Source organism: Pinus tabuliformis, chromosome 8, assembly GCF_031772625.1.
Source record: "Pinus tabuliformis cultivar Carrire ecotype Pingquan chromosome 8, CPIR1, whole genome shotgun sequence".
Lineage (NCBI taxonomy): Eukaryota > Viridiplantae > Streptophyta > Pinopsida > Pinales > Pinaceae > Pinus > Pinus tabuliformis.
In genome coordinates, this window is record NC_142294.1 from 207556313 (window position 1) to 207569796 (window position 13484).

Consider the following 13484-nt stretch of genomic DNA (forward strand, 5'->3'; position numbering starts at 1 on the left):
CCTCCTCATGAATGACCTCCTGATGTGGCTGAGGTGGCACTGTGAAAAACTCACGAGAGATGAACTCCTCCCATGAGATGCCCTGTTGTGTCAACTGATGCAATACTACTAGCTGAATCAAACCATAATGGCAAAGGCTCCTGTACTGTTGGGTCGGGGTCTTCCTCTGCAACATGGGCACCATCCTCTGAATGTTATGAAACAAGAAGACCATGATGTTCATCATCCTCACTCAGGTGAAATGCATCAAAAGGCGAATGTGATATGAATACACCTGTGAAAATCTGCCCTCACAGGTAAAATAATGCATAATAAGCCTCATGAGGGGAGCATACTCACTCCGGAGAAATCTGAATGGGAAAACACCCGTCAAAAGTCTCACAAATGATGGCCGGACATAGGGCTCAAAGTGAACAAAATCAAGCAACCTGCGCTTAGGCCAAACCTCACCCACATTTGGTATCCATGTAGCCTGTGAGATCACCTCAGGTGTCAATGTGAAGTTCACCCCTGCCAGAGTGACATGTCCATCATGGAGGTGTAAGACAAACAAGCGGGCCAACTCTCTATGATGCTGAATCTGAGAGATCCTCTCACAAAACTGATAGCAAGACATGTACTGGAAGCAATTCACTGCCAAAGGACAGGCCTGTATTTCTGCCAAAGAAGTAGGCTCCTCCCGCTTATGATGTCCTCCCTTAGCCCCTCTACGAGGCCTCCTCTGTTCCTCAACCTCTGTAGATGATGAATGGTCATCACTTTGCTCATAAGTTTCGGTTTCTGACATGGTTTTGGAGCAAAGTGGACAACCTAAACTGTTGTCTCTGCCTGCAAAAGTGCTGAAATCTATGATGTTTCAAGGGGAACCAAACATGAGGGAAATGTTAGGGGAGGGAAATTTTAAACCAGGAATGGGAATATATAAAAATAGCAGGGAGTTTTTAAGGGAAATTTTGCAAATCATATTCATATAGGAACACATATTTGTAATAGGGAAATCATTTGCAAAGAGTATTACATATGGGAAAAAACATGCATACAAGTGAACATGGGAACATATGCATACATGTTTAATAGGAAAAAACAAAAGGGAAACCATACACCACACATGTTGACATTTTATCAACAGTTTTTGTTATCTTGCATATGCATATGGTAGAGGGGAATTAGGGTTTCACTTTGTTTTGTTTTTGATGCTTTGGGAGAGGGGTAGGGTTTTTAGTTTTAGTGATTTAGGGATGGGAAGGGGATTTGTATTTCATTTATAAAATAATCATGGGGAAAAGAAATGTACATATGAGTGTGGGCAAAAGGAAAGGGAAAGGAAATCAACCGAAGGGAAAAAACAACTTGAAACATCATAAAACCCTAGCACAGTTTGCATATGAATATGGCAGTCATATAAGTCTTTTTCATTTGCATAATTTGAGTTTAAAATCATAGCATAGGGGCTTACATTCATCATCAACCTCAAATACAATGTGTAAAGACCCTACCTCGAGCAACTTAGATGATTTGAAGAGAAATTAGGGAATTCCTTTGAGGTTTGCAGGCCAGCGGCTCAACGGGTCGCGCAGGCCTCCCAACGGGTCGCGCACCTCCCAACGGGTCGCGCCCGTTGATTTTTTGAACTGCTGGAGCGCTCTGGACGGGTCGCGCACCGCCCAACAGGTCGCGCACCTCCTTGAACGGGTCGCGCACCACTCTGCTGCCCGAAATCACTGTAATTTCGCTCCTTTCTCCAATCACTCTCTCAAAACCTCTCTTGCAAGCTTTAGAATGCACAATGAGAGTGAAAGGAGGGAATATGACCTTTTATAAACTTCATTTGAAAAAATTTCATCCATAAACCCACTTTATAAAGTTTATTTTGACACTTTTTAAAACACTGATTTTTTGGTTTCCTTTATCCTGAATTTGACTCTTTGAGTGCTTTGACTTGATTCTTTTTGCAGGTAGATCATCTGAAGGACTGTGGCAAGGGGACCAGGGTTATTGCTGCCTTTTTGAAGACTTTTTGGAAATTTATTCTTTTTACAAAAATTTAACATGACCTTGGCTTTAAAAACAGAGTTTTTAAATCCAAGGTTAAAAATGAACTGTACATGATGAGAATATCAAAGAAACATGATTACAATCCTCTCTCTGGCTTGCTGGGCACTCAAGGACTTTCAAAGACATGACCTTGCTGAGACAAATGACCAAAACCCTAGACCTAGGACCTTTGACCTTAAGACAAAACAATACAAGCTTGAAAAACTCAATGACATGATATAACCTGATCCAGCAAAGCCAAGAGGGGTATAAATAGACCAGCTCCTCCATCAGGGTTATGGCATGCCTAACGGGATGCAAACTTTGACACTGATGAGACACCTACTAATGCAAATGCAAAGAGCTTTGATCTCTGATGGAGGGCTTTCAAGACCGACACTAACACATTGTTTACGTATTCTAACCTCGTGGATATTTGTGACAAGAAGGGAGCAAGCCTAAATCATAGTGATGTTAGTCCATCCTACATCCTACCCCCTATTCCTTTTGATATTTGCTAGAATCTAGTGACCCTTTTTGCATAGAGTGTGAGAAACTGCATCATTAGGGGAATTTTAAGGTCTAAATGGGCCTCCTAAGAAAAATGTACAACCAAAATAAACTTTATAAGAACCAATAGGATTCAAGATGATGATGTCAACCATGGGGGATGATTCACTATTTTTGGAGTAAAAAAGTAAAAATATTAAAAACTAATAAAATAATAAAACTACTTTTTCAACTCATATTTTCAACTTATCTCCCTAAGGTTTTACTCAAATTTCGAGCAAGAGTACTCGTTGGATGCAAAATTTAATTCCTCATCCAAGGACTACCCATGTTGCATACTTTTGATGGACCCTGCTACATGAAAAATTAGAAATACATGAAAAAACGTGATTGTAGTCACATTTTTCATGTATTTCTCATTTCTCGTGTAGAAGGGTCCATCGAAAGTATGCAACATGGGTACTCCTTGGATGAGGAATCAAAATTTTCATCCAACAGGTGTTGCCGCTTGAAAATTGTAATGGCAGAAGTGTCCTCAGACACGTAATTTTATTAATCAGAAAAAATAATTACATAATAGATTTTACAAGAGTTTACACCCGAACATCCAAACACTCTCACAATGAGCTATTTATAAGCTCCATGTCCTAACTACCTCTAATTATGGATCACTTATTAAATAACAAGTGTCCATTTACAATAAATGCTATTCAAACCAACTAGCTAACAAATCTCCTAAAATAGAGCCTAAGATACGACACATTTGGAGAGTCATATCTAGTTACAACAATAAACTAATTTTAAATAATTAAACATTCTAGAATAATAATTATTAATTTAATATCTTAAATTAATAATTATTTTATTCTAATTTTATAACCTATGATAAGATTTTATTTTTGGATCATCTAACATTCCCCCCTATGATCCAAAGATACATTAGAACAGATACCAAGTTCATCCCTGATCTTAGTAAATTTTATTCTGCCAAGTGGTTTCATAAAAATGTCGGAGATCTGATCTTCAGAAGGACAATAAACTGGCTTGAGGACATCTTTGGCAATGAGAGATCTGATATGATGATACTTGGTGTCCACATGCTTTGTCTTTGAATGAAAAACTAGGTTCTTGGCAAGTTTGATGGCTGACTAGCTATTAATGAATAATGATGTAGCTTCTGCTTGAGAAATGCCCAACCCTGCAAAATTCGGCGCAACCAAACAATTTCACATGCTGCTTCCCATGCTGAAATGTACTCTGCTTCTGCGGAAGAAGTGGCCATTGTAGCTTGTTTCTTACAACTCCAAGATACTGTTGTTGACCCCATGTTCATTAAATAACCTGATGTTGATGCTCGATCATCAATATTCCCAGCAAAGTCGGCATCGGAATATCCACCAAGTACAAAATTTTTAGTCTTTATGTAAAGAAGACCAAAATCTTTTGTTCCTTGGATATATCGAAGAACTCTTTTGGCTGCATTCCAGTGGCTGTCTCGTGGTTCCTGCATAAAACGTGAAAGAATGTTGACTGCATAAGATAGATCAGGACGAGTATTTGTCAAATAAATCAAGCTGCCAATCAACTATCTGTAAGTTGTACTATCCACCTTTTCCCCCCCTTCAAATTTTGAAGGTTTCAAGTTTTGCTCCATGGGGGTGAGAACGGGCTTGCAATATTGCATGCCAAATTGCTGAAGAACCTCTGCTACATACTTACTCTGAGAAATGAAAATATGATGTGGACGTTGGAAGACTTCAACTCCAAGATAGTAGTGAAGTAATCCCAAATCTGTCATCTTAAAACCTTCATGTAACTCCTTTTTCACCTGTGCGATATGATCATCATGGTTGCTAGTAATAATCAAATCATCTACATACATAACAAGAATTACCAGATACTTTCCCTGTTGTCGCACATACAAAGTATTATCAGATTCACTTCGTTGAAAACCAACTTTCTTAAGGTATTCATCCATCTTTGCATACCAAGCTTGGGGAGCTTGTTTTAATCCATATAAAGCCTTGATCAATTTGCAGACTTTATGTTCTTGCCCTTCAATTTCAAAACCTGGTGGTTGGGTCATATACACTTCCTCCTGTAAATCCCCGTTGAGAAGAGCACTTTTCACATCCATTTTATGAACTTTCCATCCTTTCTGAGTAGCCAATGCAAGTGTTAATTGGATGGTGTTCCATTTAGCTGTAGGAGCAAAAGTTTCCTCATAATCAATGCCTTCCTGTTGCGCAAAACCTTTTGCAACAAGTCGTACTTTATACTTTTCAAGTTATCCCTTCTGATTATACTTAATTCTGTAAACCCATTTGCATCCTATGGGTTTAACATTTGATGGACAATCAAAAAGTTTCCAAGTGTTGTTATCAATTACTGCTTGATATTCTTCAACCATAGCCTGTTGCCATTCTTTATGTTTTACTGCTTCTTTGTATGTGGAAGGTTTAGTAAAATCATTTGCTATCAAGGCAAAATGGCCTTCACTTCTATGTGCCCTTCTGGTGCCTGTTTTATTCCACTCATCAGGCTTTACATCTTTCAAAAGTTGAACTGTCCATTTCAGTAGTTGGTGCTCACTTGTTTGCACTCCTGTAAAGTCTTCATCATTGTAAAGAGGATTAATATAAACTGATGTTCTTCGTTCAGGTGAAGAGTCTGGAGAATCACTATCAGAAGAACTGCTGCTGCTTGGAGATGTGGATGAACTGCTAGAAGACCCAAATGATGTTGTTGATGTAGATGGACTGGATGACTCATCTTCAGAGGAAGGAAAATCAAGTTCATACCAGTTTGGTGAAGTTGGTTGACTTTGCATTTTTCCATTTCTTTTACTGCCCTTAGTTTCTAACTTGTGCAGAAGATTTTTTATTTCTTTGGCACTCTTACTCTCAGTTTCATCAAAAATGACATCCCTGCTCACAATGAATTTTCCATTGGTCAAAAGATGATACCCTTTCTTCTCATCAGAATAGCCAATCATTGTGCATTTTAAACTTCTTGAGTCAAGCTTAGTTCATTTTTCTTTTGGAACTAAGGCATAACATACTGATCCAAAAACTCTAAGATGTTTAACTCGAGGTTTGAAACCAAACCAAGCTTCATAAGGTGTGATTCTGTCTAAAGAAGCAGTTGGAGATTTGTTTCTTAAGTAGACAGCTGTATGTATTGCTTCTGCCCAATATGTTGGACTTAACCTCTTGAAAGTTAACATGGATCTCGCCATTCCTAACAAGGTGCGATTCATTCTTTCAACTACTCCATTTTGCTGTGGAGTGTAAACATTAGTAAGATGTCGTCTTATGCCATTTTCACTGCAATAATTTTTGAATTCATTTGAAGTGAATTCTCCCCCATTATCTGTCCTGAGAGTACCTATCTTTTCTTTGACTTCATTTTCAACAAGTTGGCGAAAAATTTTAAACTTCTCAAATGCTTCTGACTTGTTCTTCAAGAAGTAAACCCAAGTCATTCTACTGAAATCATCAATGAATAGTAAGAAATATTTGCAACCACCAAATGAAGTTTGTAGTGGTCCACAAACATCATTGTGAACTAGTTGTAGCCGCCTGTTTGCACGCCATGAACTTGTTGGAAAACTTTCTCGACTTTGTTTGCCATAAATGCAAGCTTCACATTTTTCATTTTCCCTTTTGAAAGTGGGGAGTCCTTTAACCATTCCTTGTTTCTACAATTGAGAAAGACTCTCAAAATTTAAATGTCCATATCTTACATGCCATAGTCTTATAAGTGAAATACCTGTAGTCACTGCCCCTGCAAAATCAGAATGCCTTGGAATAACTGTCCCTTTCATCCGTAACAGTTTTCCATCTTCATAACCTATCATGACAGTTTTCAAGTTCTGTTTGACTGAATTAATCTTGACTAAACCATCTTCCATAATCACCTGATGTCCTACTTGTTGAATCATGACTAAAGAGAGAAAAATTTTCTTAAAAGTTGGTACATACCATACATTGGAAATCATTTTTCTCCAATGCCAGGGAGAAAAACTTTAACTGCTCCTTTTCCATAAGGAGTATGTTTTGTATCATCAGCAAGAAAAATGGAATTAAGTTGGCAATCTTGAAATTTCCAAAAAAAATCACGTCGACAAGTCATGTGATGTGTTGCCCCCGAATCCAAGATCTAGGCATCTTCATAATCACTTCTAAGATGTGATGAAAATTGTGATGTTGGTGAGGAAGTAAAAACATATTCTGAGTTATCATCATCTTGATCATTTGCAAATTGCGCTGAGTGATGCTGAAACTCAGGAATTTTATTAAGAGATGTTTGACAATCTTCAGCATAATGGCCAACTTTATTACATCTTCGACACACAATTTGACTTAAGTCTCTTCCTCTTCCTGAAGATTGTCCTCTACCTCCACTCTGACTTCTATGTTGAGATTGTCCTCTATCTTGATTATTATTTCCTTGTCCCTAAAAATTGCCTCTTCCTTGGTAATTACTCCTTCCTGAACTGTTGCCTCTATTAAAGTTGTTTCCTCTGCTTTGGCTTCGACCTCAACTTTGTGCTGCTTGATTCTAATTGCCTCTGCCTCTGCCTCGAGAAATGTCTGCTGATGATTTACTAGTGCTGGCCTTTGTGAGAAAAAAATCTTCACCAACTTTCTTCTTCTTCCCAAAGGTTTTATCATGTTGAGTCAACATTTCACAGAGCTCATCAAACTTTAGTTTCTCTAATTTCCCAGTTAATTATAGAGTCTCCAAAAAATGTGTGTAGGAAGAAGGAAGTCCAACAATTACAATTGTTACCATAAAACTATCATCTATTGCTGGAAAACCAACATTAATGATTTCCTGCCTAATATTCTTAAGTCTTGAGATATATTCAAGTACATCACCTCCTTCAGTCAATTTTTGTTGTAACAATTTTAATTGTAGATCAACTTTCTTTGATTCAGGCTGAGTATCAAAGAGGTCTTTAAAAGTTTTCAAAGCAGACCATGCATCTGTAGCATTTTCTATATGGACATACATTTCATCATTCACAGAAGATTTAATAAGAGCTAAGGCTTTGACATTCTTAACTTCCCATTTTGCTAGTGCAGCTGCATCTGTGGCTTTATTCGGCTTAATATCTCCATCACATATACCCTGCCATAATTCATTGTAAATGAGAGTGCTTTCGATGATACGGTGCCATGTTTTATAAGATTTTGTGCCTTCAAGTTTGTCAGAATTAGAAAACAAATTAATCAACTTAGACATTGTAGCATTGAAGCGTCACACCAAGAATCAGACCAGAAATGACAAGATGGACAACACAACACACCACGCACAAAAAGAAAAAAGAAAGAAGAAGAAGATCTATCGGGGCTTGGCCTTGTGCCTCGTATAGTTGTTGAAGCAGGGGAAAAATGACTGAGCTTTGCACTTGGCTCTAGTCAATTTCTCAAATGTTTACAAGGTAACTTTCAAAATTTGACTTTTACAATGATGCTCTTGCAAAAACTGGTAAAAAAATATGTTACCCCCCTCAAAGTAAAATTACTTTGAGTTACAATGCCACACTTATCTCTCCAAGAACAAATTACAAACAAAATCTCCTTATTACTCCAAAAAAAAAATTACTGCCCTAAACATTTACAAATAACCCCTCACACCTTATTTCTCCAAAAATATTATTTTACAAATAATAGAAAAATCCTTCGCTCTCGAAATTACAGATTACAAACTATATAACAAAAACCTTATCTCTCCAAATTACAACCTATAAAAATCTTATTTCTCCAAATTACAAACTATAAAAAAAACTTTATGATTCACCTTATTTCCCCATTACCAAAAAAACTTTATTATTCACCTTATCCCTCCATTAACATTACTCTCTTTTCTTTTTAAAACTCCCATTAAAAAAAGGTGAATTTTACGTGAACTTTAAAAATGTGAATAAATCTACTTTTAAAGCATACATCATGCTTTTAAAAAAAACACATCCTTTGACCATTTAAACTAACTCACGCTGGCTTTTAGAAATCCACACTGTTTTTCTCACGCTGGCTCTTTGCAGTAAATTATGAATGCTCACGTTTTTGTCAAAAATCCTTGGGACGCTTGGGGTTTCGAAAGGCCTTAAAGTTGCTGCTGTTGCTGAGGGAAATTGAAGGGTCACTCCTTGAATTCAACCAATGAATTGGACTTTCTATAGGCTTCCCAAAGGTGAGAAGAAGCCCGCCGAGAAGAAGCTGGTTGCAGAGAAATCTTTTGCGGCCGAGAAGAAACCTATGCCAAAGGCCAAGAAGAAGCTCCCGAATTTCTCCACGCTGATCGGGTGAAAAAGTTCTTTCTCTCCTACTGATATGCCCCAATTCACAGCACACTATCCTGTCCTGATGAAAAAATCTTCTGCCAACTTCACCAAAAAGCAAAGCATGGTTTTGAAAATCAAAAGTGGTTAGCATATATTTGCATAACAACGATTCTCCCTCTTTTGGGAATAATCCAATCGGCCAATTTCAGCGACAATTTTTACATTACGTGGGGCAATGAAAACATCAGATTTTCAGATGGTGCATCTCATCTTGACCAACAACTCAAGTGTTGGATTTGGGTCGAAACATAATTGTTTGTTTGGCAGCATCAACATGAACATATCGCTGGTGCCCGTATACTCTGCTAGAACAGTCGCAACATAGATCAATTCATAAACAATTTTCAGTACAGCGTGAAACTTTTTCTTCCATTTCTAGTCCAAAACGCTTCAGACTCAACTTCTTTGGCACTGAATGGGTCCTTACTAATTCTACTGGGGGTATGATCATTGGTGTAGAGCGTTATCTGAAGAAGAACAAGTAGCAAAGGGAGGGATGGCAGTTTCTTGGATGCAACAACACATCATTATTTTTACATTCTCTTTTTTTATTCTTTTATAATAATACAGAAATTGGTTTTCAGATTTAACAATCTAAAAACAATAATAAAAATTCTTTTCTTTTAAATAAAAAAGGACAAATTCCATACCAATCATATGCTGAGCAATTCAATGGAGTTTTCAAAAACTTGTACAGCTAGAATCTCCTCTTCACATCCACTGCAGCATTACTGGAGCTCTGATACCACAATAATGGCAAAAGTGTCCTCAGACACGTAATTTTATTAATCAGAAAAAATAATTACATAATTGATTTTGCAAGAGTTTACACCCGAACATCCAAACACTCTTGCAATGAGCTATTTATAAGCTCCATGTCCTAACTACCTCTAATTATGGATCACTTATTAAATAACAAGTGTCCATTTACAATAAATGTTATTCAAACCAACTAGCTAACAAATCTCCTAAAATAGAGCCTAAGATACGATGCATTTGGAGAGTCATATCTAGTTACAACAATATACTAATTTTAAATAATTAAAAATTATAGAATAATAATTATTAATTTAATATCTTAAATTAATAATTATTTTATTCTAATTTTATAACCTATGATAAGATTGTATTTTTGGATCATCTAACAATTTGATTAAACCCATAGGGAGATAAGTTGAAAATACGAGTTGAAAAGATTAGTTTTTTTATTTTTTCCCTCTAAAATTTGATGATGTAATCTAATCTTATTTTACTATTTCCACTATTATTTTATAATTTCCTTAGGAGGCCCATTTTATACCTCAAAGTTCCCCTAATGTAAACCTCCGATAAATAAAAGGCACTTCAGGCTTCTTTTCATCATCACTGGTGGACTATTTTAGCTTTCTAGAAGAATTCAACATAACTCTTTTACCTTGTTACTATTGTGGAGATGTGAACTTTGTGAATATTTTGCAATTGGAGACTAGTCCTTATTTTAGAGACACCATTTAGGACAATTAATGATTGTTCATTTATATATTATGAGTACTTTTATTGTTGAATATCTTTTTATGGTTATTGTATTCAATATGTTTTGCTAGGGTTTCTATATCCCTTGTCTAAATACATATCTTTACTTGAAACTTTTGGTGAAATGTTGCATGCTTTAATTTAGAATCTTGAGAATCTCCTAGAGAGATTTTCTCTTGATTTTATCCCCGTATTGAATGATAGATAGGGTTTTAAAAATGGAAACTTAGGGTCTCCCCCCTTACTCCTTTCAAGGGTTTGATATCTCCATAGTAATTTTATATTAGACTCCATTACCCAAGTAGTTAGTAGGCATTAGTTTCCACATTGTTGGTCAAAACTATTTAAACTTCATATTTTCTCTCTTTCTTAACCAATTTAAGATTCAAGATTGGTTGGAATTGAGAATTCATGCATGCCAAGAAAGTGCATACTTGGGAAATATGTTGCAATATTCAAAAATAAATGTGTTTGAGTGTTTTGGATGAGATTTTCAAAGCTTGAATTCTTGGTGAACTTGCATGAATGGATGGAAAGACTTGCAAAGAAGAATCTACATTGTTTTCCATGGTCAAGAATTGAGTGCACCGCTAATAACTTAATAAATATCCAATGGTAATGGCCATAAGTTGACCCAAGATGTTAAGTTTTCATTTGAAAGTGCTATGAAAGGATATGGTTTAGAGTTTGTAGTGAAATGACATTGGTCATTAATAAATACATTGGAAACTTTCAAGAGAGGACAACATAGAAGGTTGATTGAAGACATACCTATCTAGATAAAGATGTTCATGGTGGAATGGGGTATGCTACCAAGCCCCATTAAGATGAAAGCATAATCCCTACATGGGGTGTTGGAATATTAAGAATGGTCTAAGTAGTGGCGCTTGAAAGAAGATAGTAGAAACAAAATTAAAAGGGTGTAAATCTTGTATAAACTAGCGTCGATATGCATTTAGAATATGGAACAATGCATAGGATGAGATAAAAAAAGGAGATTTGGCCAACCTTGAAAGAGATCAAAAAGATGTGTTGGTGTAAACAATTGAGGAGATTTGTTATGAAACCAGCTCACAAAAAGATAGAAAATATAGATCAATGTCTTAGAATTCAGCCTCTTCGAGGGGGAAACCTCCTTTACATTACACAAATGAACAATTCTTGGATGATTGAAATGACTAAAACTCCTTTCTATATAGGAGTTTAAGGGGTCACAATATAATCAAGCCGACATAACAGTAATAACATAAGGGCACAACAATAACAATAGTGGGTTTCTATGGGGCACACTAATAACAATATGGGGATAATAGGGGCACAATAATAACAATAAGGGATACAATGACAATAGTAATGGGGGAACCACTGGTATTATAGGGACCTAACATGCCCCTCTCCTTCAGAAAACCGTTGTCCTCAACGCTTGAGTAGTTCTAGATGCTTCTGTATAAAATTCTCATCCTCCCATGTCGAATCTTTAGCGGATAAGTTCTTCCACTTGATGATCCGTAATTGATCGATTTCGTAGTTTTCGAGTTCTTGTTTCTGTGACTGCTTCAGGTTTCAATATGATTTTTCGTTCCTCATCAAGTTCTAGAAATATTGTTTGAACTGGGAGCTTGTCACCTATAACCTTATTTAAACATGAAACATGGAAAACTGGGTGCACTCGGGAAACTGCAGGAAGCTCCAATTTGTATGCCATAGTACCAATCTTTTGCAACACCTTGTACAAACCATAATACTTTGGTGATAATTTATTATCCTTCTTAGATTGCTTGAGGGAATTTTTTTTATATGGTTGTAGCTGTAGGAATACCCAGTCACCTACATCAAAACTTATTTCACTGCGATGTTGATCTGCCTGTTGTTTCATTCTATTCTGCGCCAACGTGAGGTTATCCTTTAAGAGTTGGATAACTTCTTATTGATGCTCGATGTGATGTTCCACTGCTTGAACCTTAGAATTTTCTCTTAAATATGATGTGATGGATGGTGGATGATATCCATAAAGTGCCATAAATGGGGTCATTTTTGCTGCAATATGGAAGGAAGTGTTATACCACCATTCAGCCAGAGGCAACCATTTGACCCATTGTGTCTGTTTATCAGATACAAAGCAACGAAGATATCCTTCCAAACATTTGTTTACTATCTCAGTTTTCCCATCAGATTGAGGATGATAAGATGAGCTATGAGCTAACTGAGTACTGAGACAAGAAAATAATTTTGTCCAAAAATTTCCAGTGAAAATGGGATCTTTGTCACTTATAATAATCTTTGGGTTTCCATGTAGATTTTTAATTGTTTCCATAAATGCAGTAGAAATTGTACTGGCTTTAAATGGATGCGATAATGCACAAAAGTGTGCATACTTGGTAAGTCTGTCAACTACCACCATGATGACACTCTTTCTTCGAACTTGGGTAAGCCTGTGATAAAATCCATTGAAACCTCCTCCCATCGTTGGCTTGGAATGGATAAAGGTTGTAATAGACCTGGGGTCTTAATTGTTTCAACTTTATTTTGTTGGCAAACCAAACATTCCACCACAAAATTTTGAATATTCGATTTAAGGCCATCCCAAAAAAAATCCTTTTTAACTCTGTGGTAAGTTTTTAAAAATCCTGAGTGCCCTCATAAGGGAGAAGTGTGAGAATCTTTTGTTTGAGTTGGGAATTATTACATAGGTATAAGCGATCTTTGTACCATAACAAATTATTTTTCCAGCTAAATGTATTAGATGTACTAGGATCTTGTTGTAACTTTTGAATGAGTGCCCACACTTCTTCGTCATTCTTCCATTCATCCCTTGCTTCGTTTATCCAATCTGGTTGGATAATAGAAATTATGGCGCACATCAATGCTTCCACATCCTCATCCTTTCTTGAGAGTGAATCTACCACAACATTTTGCTTCCCTTTTTTGTAGATGATTTCAAAGTCATAACCCAACATCTTTGTGACCCATTTTTGTTGCTCTTCAGAGGATAATATTTGTTCTAAAAAGTATTTAAGACTATCATGATCTGTTTTTACCTTGAAGTGTCTTCCCATTAGGTAAGGTCGCCATTTCT